Raw genomic sequence first — 13,611 nt, forward strand, 5'->3', positions numbered from 1 at the left:
GTTGGGAGCCCATCATTAAGATGAAGGTCAATGACTTTGATTGTAATGCTTTATGTGATCTTGGTGCAAGTATTTCCGTTATGCCTAAGAAAATCTATAATATGCTTGACTTTGCCACCATTGAAAAATTGTTATTTGGATGTTAATCTTGCTGATAACTCTACAAAGAGACCTTTGGGGAGAGTTGATAATGTTCGCATTACCATTAACAATAACCTTGTCCCCGTTGATTTTGTTGTCTTGGATATTGAATGCAATGCATCTTGTCCCATTATATTGGGAAGACCTTTTCTTCGAACTGTTGGTGCTATCATTGATATGAAGGAAGGTAATATTAAATATCAATTTCCTCTCAAGAAAGGTATGGAACACTTCCCTAGAAAGAGAATGAAGTTACCTTTTGATTCTATTATTAGAACAAGTTATGATATTGACACTTCGTCTCTTGATAATACTTGATATACACTTTCTGCGCGTAGCTGAAAGGCGTTAAAGAAAAGCGCTTATGGGAGACAACCCATGTTTTTACTACTGCACTTTTATTTTATATTTGAGTCTTGGAAGTTGTTACTACTGTAGCAACCTCTCCTTGTCTTATTTTTGTTGCATTGTTGTGCCAAGTAAAGTCTTTGATAGCAAGGTTCATACTAGATTTGGATTACTGCGCAGAAACAGATTTCTTTGCTGTCACGAATCTGGGCCTAATTCTCTGTAGGTAACTCAGAAAAATATGCCAATTTGCGTGAGTGATCCTCAGATATGTACGCAACTTTCATTCAATCTGGTGCCTCAATAAAATTCGTCTTTACGACCTGTTCTGTTTTGACAGATTCTGCCTTTTATTTCGCATTGCCTGTTTTGATATGCTTGATGGATTTTTCGATTCCATTGACTTTCAGTAGCTTTGTGCAATGTCCAGAAGTGTTAAGAATGATTATATCACCTCTGAACATGTAAATTTTGATTGTGCACTAACCCTCTAATGAGTTGTTTTGAGTTTGGTGTGGAGGAAGTTTTCAAGGATCAAGAGAGGGAGATGATACAACATGATCAAGGAGAGTGAAAGCTCTAAGCTTGGGGATGCCCCGGTGGTTCACCCCTGCATATTTCAAGAAGACTCAAGCGTCTAATCTTGGGGATGCCTGGGCATCCCCTTCTTCATCGACAACATTATCAGGTTCCTCTAGTGAAACTATATTTTTATTCCATCACATCTTATGCACTTTGCTTGGAGCGTCTGTTTGTTTTTGTTTTTGTTTTGTTTGAATAAAATGGATCCTAGCATTCATTGTGTGGGAGAGAGACACGCTCCGCTGTTGCATATGGACAAATATGTCCTTAGGCTTTACTCATAGTATTCATGGTGAAGGTTGAATCTTCTTCGTTAAATTGTTATATGGTTGGAATCGGAAAATGATACATGTAGTAATTGGTAAAATGTCTTGGATAATGTGATACTTGGCAATTGTTGTGCTCATGTTTAAGCTCTTGCATCATATACTTTGCACCTATTAATGAAGAAATACATAGAGCTTGCTAAAATTTGGTTTGCATAATTGGTCTCTCTAAGGTCTAGATAATTTCTAGTAAGAGTTTGAACAACAAGGAAGACGGTGTAGAGTCTTATAATGTTTACAATATGTCTTTTATGTGAGTTTTGCTGCACTGGTTCATCCTTGTGTTTGTTTCAAATAACCTTGCTAGCCTAAGCCTTGTATCGAGAGGGAATACTTCTGATGCATCCAAAATCTTTGAGCCAACCACTATGCCATTTGTGTCCACCATACCTACCTACTACATGGTATTTCTCCGCCATTCCAAAGTAAATTGCTTGAGTGCTACCTTTAAAATTTCCATTCTTCATCTTTACAATATATAGCTCATGGGACAAATAGCCTAAAAAACTATTGTGGTATTGAATATGTACTTATGCACTTTATCTCTTATTAAGTTGCTTGTTGTGCGATAACCATGTTCCTGGGGACGCCATCAACTACTCTTTGTTGAATATCATGTGAGTTGCTATGCATGTCCGTCTTGTCTGAAGTAAGGGAGATTTACCACTAGAATGGTTAGAGCACGCATAATGTTAGAGAAGAACATTGGGCCGCTAACTAAAGCCATGATCCATGGTGGAAGTTTCAGTTTTGGACAAATATCCTCAATCTCATATGAGAAAATTAATTGTTGTTGAATGCTTATGCATAAAAGAGGAGTCAATTATCTGTTGTCTATGTTGTCCCGGTATGGATGTCTAAGTTGAGAATAATCAATAGCGAGAAATCCAATGCGAGCTTTCTCCTTAGACCTTTGTATAGGCGGCATAGAGGTACCCCTTTGTGACACTTGGTTAAAACATATGTATTGCGATGATAATCCAGGTAATCCGAGCTAATTAGGACAAGGTGCGGGCACTATTAGTATACTATGCATGAGGCTTGCAACTTGTAAGATATAATTTACATAACACATATGCTTTATTACTACCGTTGACAAAATTGTTTCTTGTTTTCAAAACCAAAGATCTAGCACAAATATAGCAATCAATGCTTCCCTCTGCGAAGGGCCTTTCTTTTACTTTTATGTTGAGTCAGTTCACCTATTTCTCTCCATCCCAAGAAGCAAACACTTGTGTGAACTGTGCATTGATTCCTACATACTTGCATATTGCACTTGTTATATTACTTTACATTGACAACTATCCATGAGATATACATGTTACAAGTTGAAAGCAACCGCTGAAACTTAATCTTCCTTTGTGTTGCTTCAATACCTTTACTTTGATTTATTGCTTTATGAGTTAACTCTTATGCAAGACTTATTGATGCTTGTCTTGAAAGTACTATTTATGAAAAGTCTTTGCTATATGATTCATTTGTTTACTCATTGCATTACCATTGTTTTGATCACTGCATTCACTACATATTCTTACAATAGTATGATCAAGATTATGATGGCATGTCACTTCAGAAATTATCTTTGTTATCGTTTACCTGCTCGGGATGAGCAGAAACTAAGCTTGGGGATGCTGATACGTCTCCGACGTATCGATAATTTCTTATGTTCCATGCCACATTATTGATGATATCTACATGTTTTATGCATACTTTATGTCATATTTATGAATTTTCCGGCACTAACCTATTAACAAGATGCCGAAAAGCTAGTTGCTGTTTTCTGCTGTTTTTGGTTTCCGAAATCCTAGTAAGGAAATATTCTCGGAATTGGACGAAATCAACGCCCAGGGGCCTATTTTCACACGAAGCTTCCAGAAGACCGAAGATGATACGAAGTGGGGCCACGAGGTGGCCAAACACTAGGGCGGCGCGGCCTGGCCCTTGGCCGCGCCGACCTGTTGTGTGGGGCCCTCGTGTGGCCCCCTGACCTATCTCCTCCGCCTACTTATAGCCTTCGTCGCGAAACCCCCAGTACCGAGAGACACGATATGGAAAACCTTCCAGAGACGCCGCCGCCGCCAATCCCATCTCGGGGGATTCAGGAGATCGCCTCCGGCACCCTGCCGGAGAGGGGAATCATCTCCCGGAGGACTCTTCACCGCCATGGTCGCCTCCGGAGTGATGAGTGAGTAGTTCACCCCTGGACTATGGGTCCATAGCAGTAGCTAGATGGTTGTCTTCTCCTAATTGTGCTTCATTGTCGGGTCTTGTGAGCTGCCTAACATGATCAAGATCATCTATCTGTAATGCTATATGTTGTGTTTGTTGGGATCCGATGGATAGAGAATACTATGTTATGTTGATTATCAATTTATACCTATGTGTTGTTTATGATCTTGCATGCTCTCCGTTATTAGTAGAGGCTCTGGCCAAGTTTTTACTCTTAACTCCAAGAGGGAGTATTTATGCTCGATAGTGGGTTCATGCCTCCATTAAATCTGGGACAGTGACAGAAAGTTCTAAGTTTGTGGATGTGCTGTTGCCACTAGGGATAAAACATTGATGCTATGTCCGAGGATGTAGTTATTGATTACATTACGCACCATACTTAATGCAATTGTCTGTTGTTTGCAACTTAATACTGGAAGGGGTTCGGATGATAACCTGAAGGTGGACTTTTTAAGCATAGATGCATGCTGGATAGCGGTCTATGTACTTTGTCGTAATGCCCAATTAAATCTCACAATACTTATCATATCATGTATGTGCATGGTCATGCCCTCTCTATTTGTCAATTGCCCAACTGTAATTTGTTCACCCAACATGCTTATTCTTATGGGAGAGACACCACTAGTGAACTGTGGACCCCGGTCCATTCTTTTAATCGAATACAATCTACTGCAATACTTGTTCTACTGTTTTCAGCAAACAATCATCATCCACACTATACATCTAATCCTTTGTTACAGCAAGCCGGTGAGATTGACAACCTCACTGTTTCGTTGGGGCAAAGTACTTTGGTTGTGTTGTGCAGGTTCCACGTTGGCGCCGGAATCCCTGGTGTTGCGCCGCACTACATCTCGCCGCCATCAACCTTCAACGTGCTTCTTGGCTCCTACTAGTTCGATAAACCTTGGTTTCTTACTGAGGGAAAACTTGCCGCTATACGCATCGCAACTTCCTCTTGGGGTTCCCAACGGACGCGTGCTGTACGCGTATCATCGTCTTCTCCTAATTGTGCTTCATTGTTGGATCTTGTGAGCTGCCTAACATGATCAAGATCATCTATCTGTAATGCTATATGTTGTGTTTGTTGGGATCCGATGAATAGAGAATACTATGCTATGTTGATTATCAATCTATTATCTATGTGTTGTTTATGATCTTGCATGCTCTCCGTTACTAATAGAGGCTCTGGCCAAGTTTTTGCTTGTAACTCCAAGAGGGAGTATTTATGCTCGATAGTGGGTTCATGCCTCCATTAAATCTGGGACAGTGACAGAAAGTTCTAAGGTTGTGGATGTGCTGCTGCCACTAGGGATAAAACATCGATGCTATGTCTAAGGATGTAGTTGTTGATTACATTACGCACCATACTTAATGCAATTGTCTGTTGTTTGCAACTTAATACTGGAAGGGGTTCGGATGATACCCTAAAGGTGAACTTTTTAGGCATAGATGCATGCTGGATAGCGGTCTATGTACTTTGTCGTAATGCCCAATTAAATCTCACAATACTCATCGTATCATGTATGTGCATGGTCATGCCCTCTTTATTTGTCAATTGCCCAATTGTAATTTATTCACCCAACATGCTATTTATCTTATGGGAGAGACGCCTCTAGTGAACTGTGGACCCCGGTCCATTCTTTACATCGAATACAATCTACTGCAATACTTGTTCTACTGTTTTCTGCAAACAATCATCATCCACACTATACATCTAATCCTTTGTTACAGCAAGCCGGTGAGATTGACAACCTCACTGTCACGTTGGGGCAAAGTAATTTGGTTGTGTTGTGCAGGTTCCACGTTGGCGCCGGAATCCCTGGTGTTGCGCCGCACTACACTCCACCGCCATCAACCTTCAACGTGCCTCTTGGCTCCTACTGGTTCGATAAACCTTGGTTTCTTACTGAGGGGAAACTTGCCGCTGTACGCATCACACCTTTCTCTTGGGGTTCCCAACGGACACGTGCTGTACGCGTATCACACTTCTTCTCCCTCTCTGCCTTGTCGCGAGTTTCGTTCCGCCGCCGCTCCTCATCCGCCGCCCACTCCGCGTTTGACATGCCCGACGGCCTCTGTTTTTGCGCCCGCGGCTTCCTGGCCTTCCGCGCGCCATCGGCTGCGACCTTCTTCGTCGGCATGGTGGTGGAAGGGAAGAGGAGGAGCTGGAACTGTTTGGGAAAATGGCCGTAGTTCCTCCGAAATTCGGCGGGGGAAATGGTTCTATGCGGGGAAAATGAAGGGGAAACAAAAATTAATGGAGAGTGACATAGGCATCCCAATGGGCCTGGCGAAGAAGGTACCCGAAGTTCACTGAAGACCCACGACCCGAAGATTATGAAGCCCGAAAGCCCAATAAAGCGTCGATATGGAAATTAGAGATATATTAGGAATAGAGACTTGTAATTATACGGGACGTAATCAACCCACCGCGTGCGCTGAACTAGGTATCTGGAGCTCGTCTTCCTCCACTGCTCGGCGAGGGCGTGCTTCTCGTGGGATCTCCTCCGCTATGGCAGCCAGCATCATCGATGTTGTTGCAACTGCCCATCATCGGAGCTTCAAGCGGCATGCGTCGAAGCTACGAAGGTTCATTGTCAATTTTGCAAGCTGGGGGTGGTGCTAGGGAGTGGTGGGCGACCACAGAGCTGCAAAGGTTGGGCCGTCGTTCGGGGTGTATTCAGCGGTGAACCTGCATAGGTTTGGCCGCCCTGCTACGTGCGGTTGGTGGCGGAGCTGCAAAGAAGCGGTCGTTGTGTTGCTAGCGGTTGGCGGTGGCAAAACTGCAAAGGAAGAGTGGCGGTGTTGCGAATGGTGGGGCTATGCTGCTGCGAATGTCTTGTGTGTGCTGCTGCGACGATCTTCATTTGCAGCAGAGCTGCGATCTACAATAGTGTAAATATTTTGCTACAATTGTACTGCGGTTTTGTTACTTGGTATAGATCGATTTGGTACGTAGCGACCATACAAGAAAGAGATTTGGGAAGACTGATGAAGAGGATGGATACGGCAGGTAGACCTCACTACGAGTTTTGTTTTCCTTTTTGGCGTGGAGAACATATATATGTTTTGGGATATACCGGATTTACAAGTTCAGTGCCCCAATTTCTGGATTTCAAAATTCAGGGTTAGATTACCTTTGCTCTACAAGTTCAGGATTTGTTTTGTAATTTTGTGCTTGATTTTAATATTATGTGGGGAAGAAACGAAAAGTGCTTTTAGCACACGAGCTCCAGTGCTCTCGCTCAGTTAAAAAATTAAAAATATTTTTACAAGTTATAAAAAATCATGAAAATAATTTTGTAGATTACCAATGATACATCCCACAATCATGGAAAATCCCAATCCAAAATTCTTTTTATTTTGATCTGGACAAAAATGACAAATTCTGATATGTTTTGGAGATTTGAAAATGACTACTCAGATCTATAATTTTATCATTTTTATGTAGCTCAAAATATTAAGTATTTGAAATTGATTTTTTGCCCGTTTGTGGGATACATCATTGACTATGTGTGGATTGTTTTCAAAAAAAATTTAAAATTCAAAACTATTATTTTTATTTTTTTAAAAAAATGAGATCACTGACACCCATATGCACCAAATCTCTGTCCGGGAAGAAAGATCGTATGCCGTGCCGATCGAGCACCGAACTAGAAAGCGCGCGGGCAAGCAAGCAGGCAGCACTAGTTGCCCAGTTGGCCGGCCATCACATGCGCTGCCACTGATGGCACAGCTAGCAGCAGCACAACGCGCTATATCATCTTCTTCCTCCTTCCGATCGCTTTAACCCTACAAAAATTAGACGAGACGCGCGACCGACTAGGCAGACTAAAGCTACCTTTGGCAAAGTTTTCCTATATGTGCCTGTTCGACGACGCCGCCGATCGGGCCGCCAAGAGTCAATGCCGTGTTAATTGTTTACTACTCGCTCCACTCCACAAGTTCAGATACGGACAGTCGGACAGTGGCGGCAGTTGACTCGCGAGGACGGAGGATCCTTTTGGGTTCCTTCATTGATTGATCCAAGACGGAAGAGATCAAGAAAGATGAGCCGCAAAACAAGTTGCGGGAAGGTTGCCGGTGTCAGGGCATCTCCATAAAAACGGACCAAACGCCCGTTTGTGTCCCTGTTCGTAAGGATTGCGTGTATTTTTAGTTTGTAAATTTAAACATGATAATACAAGATATACTCCCTTCATTTTGATTTAATCTACATTCTAGAAAAATAAGATAAATTAGTTGCATTTATTAGTACTGTTTAGATACGTGAATAGCCAATCCAAGGTACATTGAAAATAACAACAACGTCCAATAAAAAAAGCAAAAGCACTTTCGTTTTCAGTGTTATTGTTTACTAAAAGGTAGAATGTAAAGTATTTCAGAACAAATTTTGAGGATAGAACATAGACTATAACGGTTCCGGATCCGGCTAGAGCTTATGTTCCTGGACTCTTCATTTGGGTCAATCAACAACTTGGTCGGATCCTTGCGTGTATGGCAAGTTGTACCTGTTAGGTTAATGCTAGTAGAGTTCGACCTAGAATCGTCCTTATAAACCCTAGGTCTTGGCACCTTTATAAGTCGGATCTTGGGAGCTCTTAGGGCAAGACACAACTCACTGAATCGCGTACCTATTGCCTTATAGACAATTGTAGCATCACGTAGGATCTCGCCGATGTTGCGAGGTCTAAAGCTGGGTAACTCGTGTGACTCCGTCACGTGACTCCTCGCCCTATGTCCCCTCCCCTCTCTCCCCTCCGCGAGGCTCCCATCACCGGAGACTCGTCGAATACGCAACGACACCCATCCTACCCCTCGCCATAGCCGATAATTTCTGTTCGGGCCACAGCTCGTCGGAGGCCGTGACAAGGATTGACCTCGGCAAAGGTCCAAGGTTATGGACTTAGGTTTTAGGGAAAGACGACGCCTGAATACTCCAGGAGCGAGATGGCACATGACGTAACCAGGTTCACGTCCCCACGGTGGAGGATCGCTGCGTCTTGCTAGCAATCCAGTATATGATAACTGTGTTGAAGGGTGCCGCCGTAGACGAAATTATTGTGTATAGTCTAGTCTAATGCGGGTATGCTATGCTCTATGCTAATCTGATCTAATGGGTGTCCATGCCTGACTTTATGTATGCAACCAGGCTAGGGTTTACAAGTGTCCTAATTAACTACATGTTGGAGTTTTCTTCTTTGAGCTTTCCTTGATTGACATGTCAGGCTTCTTGGGCTTTGACATCTTGTTGTGCTATGTGCTTCATAGGCCTTCGACTGAACCGCACCCGGTATAGCAATAATAAGCACCCGATAGGGTATACCCATGTCAGGCCGCGATTGGTGCCATCACCTTAGAAAAGAACTTGCCGGCATAGTTCCCGGACCCTGTTCGCCACCCGTCTACACCCACCGACCAGCATCAACGCCCAGGACATGTTTAACCAATTACGAGACTGAATTTGAGGTACGCAACCCTAAACCATTTTTAGCCATTTAAGCCATGTAGAATGGCCATTGATGCATCCTTGTTGGCTGTAGATGGACCCCAACAAGTCGATCTAGATCTTCTTGAACATAGTGCCATGGACACCTCGTCGGACAAGGAGTTGAACGTCTCTTCGGAGCTCATGATAGTTGCGGCCTTACTCTTCCATGATCACACTAAGTGGCAGAAGCTGGTGAGTACGGGCTCGACAAGTCCTCGTAAGGCCAATGTGACGCGCAATTGAGAGGCTGGCTACTACCGACTCTAGCAGGACTACTTCCACCCCATGAAGCTGATCTTCACGCAGAACCTATTCAGGCATGGCTTTCGGATGCCAAGAGACGTGTACTTGACTGTTCTACGAGGCATCACGGACCATAACCCCTATTTCAGATGCTAGCCCGATGCCACTTGCAAGTTAGGTTTCACCTCTAACTGTGAGTGTTACACACACACCCGTAGCTTGAAAGCAACATAAGTGCTCGATCGTTATAGATGATAAGCTGATGAAAGACCTCCACGTTGGCATAGACTAAATCAGTAAAGCCCTGTTCGATTTTGACCTATCCAGTATCATGTCTAGTTCACTCCACCCACATGCTACTCCGGAGAGATACGTCTGGTGTGCTTGATTGAACAGACCGTGCACTGATGAAACAACTCGCCCGGCATCTTTATGAAATAATCAACTCGGCAGTGAACTTTTCTACATGGATTTTTCTGGAGCGAGATCGTCTGCCGTGCCGATCGAGCACCGAACTAGAAAGCACGCGGGCAAGCAGACAGCACTAGTTGCCCAGTTGGCCGGCCATCACACCCTGCCACTGATAGCACAGCTAGCAGCAGCACAACGCGCTATAGTATCATCTTCCTTTCGATCGCGTTAACAAAATTTTAGCGAGACGCGCGACCGACTAGGCAGACTAGTTTCTCTCTGCAAACCTTTTCCATCTGTGCGTGTTCGTCCAATCCAGAACGGCGCCACCGATCGGGCCGCCAGGAGTCAATGCCGTGTTAATTGCTTACTACTCTAGCTCCACTCCACAAGTCCAGATACGGACAGTCGGACAGTGGCGGCAGTTGACTCGCGGGTAAGGATCCAATGTGAGCAAATTTCAAATCTGATCAATTTCCAAATTTAATTTTTTTATTTTTAAACATTTTTAAATACTTTTTTGTTCAAATTCAAATTTTGTTCATACTATTTTGTTTTCGGATTCGAAATTTGCTCAAATTCAAATTTTATTCACGCTCATTTTCTTTTAAATTAATTTTTTTTTAAATGGTCAAGAAACGGTGAACACTGGGATTCGAACTTGGGTCACAGACGACTGCACAGGTGTAGCAATCCCTAGGCTAGAGATCGGATGATGTCAAAAGAGAAAACCAATGGTACTTCTTTTTAATCGAAGAACAACTAATGGGATTTCTTTCAGGCGATGCGTAAAAACGTACGGTAATGAGCGGGAAATAGGGAAACCCGTCCAGATGGGTCGAACCGGACAAATCCGTGGCCCAACGCATGAACGCATCTCAAAATCGGATGGCCGCGACGTCCGGAACGACCCAAATCCTGCCCAAATCTGGGCCTGGTTTGCGTGGCCGCGGACACCGAGGGCTAGCCTATCGCGTTCTCCGCTGGTCCGCGTGTCTGCCTCCGAAACCACATCCACTCCACTCTAGTCACAAACCTAGAGGATGGTCGACGAAGCTGCCACCGCCGCCACCATCAGAGACGAGGCCGAGCTCACCGCCGTTGTCGCTCTTGTCGCTGAGCTGGTCCCGGCCTTTCCGGTGGTCGCGTAGCCCATAGAGGCGACGAAGAAGGCGAGGCCTGAGCTCACCGTGGAGTAGAGGCAAGTGGAGAACAAGAAGCGTGCCGAGCGGTGTAGGGCGCTCGATCAACACAAGAGGAAGAGTGATGCATGTAAAATGCATATATGAACTTTGTACTTTTATTGCAACATATTACCACATATTTGCATCTTATATAATGTTATTCTCATGTTTTATGATGTTTTAGGAGATTTTCTAAACAATCCCCTCTTCTCCGGTTCTAATTTTGTTTGGCAGAAAACGCCTCTTTTTAGTGTTTTTGACATTACAAGAGCTACGGGACTTCAAAAAGGGAAAGGTCAGGGTCCTCGCTTCAAAAATTTCGAGACAAACAAAATGAGCTAAACTGGGCCACCAGGAGGTCAACAGGCTGGGAAAGAGGGCAGGTTGCGCGCCCACCCCCTTTGGGCGCGCCACCTGGGTCCTTTGCAACCTCGTCCGTCCGGTTCGACTGAATCTTGCGCCCACCGACTTGGTTTGACCTAAAAACCACTATATATACGACCCCGAGGGGTTTCGTAGAGACTACGAAGGTGGAGATCAAAAACACATAAACAGAGAGTCAGCAGGCCATCGTCGGTGGAGATCGAAGGGGGGGACGCTACCAAAATCGCCTCCGGTGGACTCCACCCCCTCCGGTGAAGGAATTAGCACCATCTTCATAATCTTCATCATCATGTACAGCAACACCATCTTCATCTACCCATTGTAATCTCTTGACAAACATGATGTGTGAGGCAGTCTATCGTTTTCCCATGATGTACTGTATCTCTATGTCTTTGTTTGAGTAGTGACTTGTTCATGACAATTGTAAGATATTTTTTTAAGGTTGCATATAAGTATTTGTTATCTTTTATGATGATCTTTTGTACTGATATATGAGTACACACATATGTCGGGGGATACATAAGGTTATCACCGTTACATGTTGATAGGGAGAGTGACATCGAGAGCTAACAGAAACCTTGTCCTAATTCTTAGATGCATGTTGTATTAATCATGATTAATCAAAGGGGGGGGGGGGGGGTTCATATGGGGACCTTTAAACTTACACGGTAGTTGGACTTTATTTCTTAATAATTTCCCGGTTTGCTCTTAACCGGCCTTGGGATGAATCACTAGGGGTGTATTTGCTCATATCCACGGCTACACCTATCTAGCTATGGCTCCTCTCTAGAAGAAACTATAATAAGACTATCTTTATGCTTCACTAATTATGACAACCACACAAATGAAGTAGCAATATGCTAGAACACTTACTCCCTCGAGTTACTCCACTTCACTTTCCTTCATCTCAATGCATTTTACTGTATTGTACTTTACTTTCCTTGCATTTGTTTTACTCATTGCATTTTATTTTCAGCACTTATAGTTTCTAGTAAAAACCTCTACACAAACACACACCATATCTTCTAGCTTTGCATAGAAGGCCATATAAGTGGGTTATAGGGCTTTAGAGAATATATAGTTTACCTCCAGCTCCTCGTGGGTGCGACACTCATACTTATCAAATTGTACTGCGGTGATCCCCTACACTTGGGGGTTATCAAGATACTTTTCTGGTGCCGTTACTGTGGAGCGTAGGGCTAGGATTCTATTCTTATTTGCATTGCTAGTTTACTTTTTGTACATTTCTTTTAGAATTGGAAAATACCAAAAATACTCCTGTAATGAGCACAAGTATGAATATTAATGACACTTTGCTTATGTACTTGAATGCTACTGAGATTGCTAAGAAACATAGAGAATCACAAGAAGGGATAATGTTAGAAGATTTCTTGAGAATTTTAAATTATATTGCTATTGAGTTGCTTGACCATCATGAAGATAAAAATTGTTGCTCTGAACAAAATTTTAGACACTTTGAATTTAATGTAGATCCTATGGACAATATGTTATTGCATCTTATCATATGTGTGATTATACTCATTTAGGGATGGAACAAGTAGAGAAATTTGTTATTTATATGGAAGCCTATGAATTAGACACCTTCATTTATGAACATGAAACTTGCCATGTAGTCTCCAAATTTAAAAGTTAGATCATTGGTATCCTTAATTATTGTAAAACCAACTACATCGAAAATATCTATGTTTTTCAATTTAAGAAGAGGGCACGGCTTCCCAAGAGAGAACTAATATTTTGCAGGGAGAAAATAATGAAAGCATAAGCTTGTGGATGCTCATGCATACCCAAGAGTAAAACAAAGAAGAACAAAATAAGGAGGATGAAAAAATCATAAGCTTGGGGATGCCCATGCAACCCCAAGAAGAGCATGAAGAAGAACAAGAGGAGGTAGAATGGAGTAGCTATCCATCTCTAACTCCCAACAATGGTAACACACAAAACACCCCTTCTTATAATATTGATGATGATCCTCTATGTGAAATAAGTTTGTCTAATTTATGGGAGGATCATGATGACTTAAAAGAAATATATGATACCATAATCTCATTAGATGATTTGTCTTTATGTGGTGATTCTATTCACAATTATGTTGTTGAGTCTACTCTTGATGCTTGCAAATTTTATGAAAGAGGAAGAGATAAGAGCCATCTTTATATTTCTATGTTATTTAAAATGCAAGCTACTGGTCATTATATGCATTGGATACTATTTAGTTGATGTTATTTATTCATATATAAAATGCCAATGCATA

Source organism: Lolium perenne, chromosome 2 (assembly GCF_019359855.2).
Source record: "Lolium perenne isolate Kyuss_39 chromosome 2, Kyuss_2.0, whole genome shotgun sequence".
Lineage (NCBI taxonomy): Eukaryota > Viridiplantae > Streptophyta > Magnoliopsida > Poales > Poaceae > Lolium > Lolium perenne.